At 46.8% G+C, this 961-nt stretch overlaps 1 pseudogene; it reads right to left on the reverse strand.

Moving 5' to 3' along the window:
- On the reverse strand, nt 1-725 carry LOC134485701 (glutathione S-transferase kappa 1-like; annotated as a pseudogene).
- Between the last annotated feature and the right edge of the window lie 236 nt (nt 726-961).

Consider the following 961-nt stretch of genomic DNA (forward strand, 5'->3'; position numbering starts at 1 on the left):
TTACTTTCTAAGGCAATCATAAAGTCCTCCATTCAGGGTTGGAGGCACAGGGCCCATCCACTTCTCTCCCAGTAGATAACTAGCAACTCCATGCAGTCAGACCCAAATACCATGTAGGTTTTACCATCCTCATGGCCAACAGTGGTGGGCAGCTCAACGGCCCCATATTTGCAGGCTGTCTCAGTAGCCTCCCTGAGCTTGTTCTTCACCGGTTCTGGGGGGATCTTCTCTAGAAAACGTTGGGCCTGTGCTGTGGACATTCCAGCCCTCTCTGCAGCAGCCAGAATGTTCTGGGACTCTGTGATATCTTCATCTTGAGACCAAACACACAACCATAGCTCTCTGGACACCTTCTCCAGCAACTCTGGTTGCTCCATGCTCACAGCGGTGAGGAAGAGCATGGCATTTATACTTCCTTTCTTAACACTCTCACCAAAGAAATCCTTGGGTATGCTGATGGGAACCTGAAAGAGCTTCTTCAAGAGAGGAATCTCTTTAAATATATACTGGCCTTTGCAGGGAACCATAGCTGGTGGTTGGTTTCCTCTGTCTTTCATAATTCCAGCAATTAAAGCAGGACACAACTTGGGCTTGATATTCTAGAGGTGTTGGTATCTGCATAGGATTTCAAAACCCAGCCAGGTGTAAGGGGGCAGCACATCATAGAACAGTTCCAGGGCAAGTGGTACCCACCCTATATTGTAGTGGAGAGAGAAAGCGAACATTACTTCGAGCTTTCTTTCCTGTACCCTATATCCTGTACTGTATTTCAAAGACAACCATTATCCCTGGTTGGCAGGTGGCTGTCACCTTTTTCCTTAACTTCATTTATTTGCTGCCCTGCTTAAAAGCTCTTTATTCTCTGTAGTCTGACCCCCACCCACCACTGGATGCATTCTAGTGTCTGCTCTAATGTGGTTTTCATCACTCTGAGAGTTCTGTCAGCTTTTGTTTCCTTCAG

The sequence above is a fragment of the Rattus norvegicus genome, chromosome 2 (assembly GCF_021556685.1).
Source record: "Rattus norvegicus strain SHRSP/BbbUtx chromosome 2, alternate assembly SHRSP_T2T, whole genome shotgun sequence".
In the NCBI taxonomy this organism is placed as follows: Eukaryota; Metazoa; Chordata; class Mammalia; order Rodentia; family Muridae; genus Rattus; species Rattus norvegicus.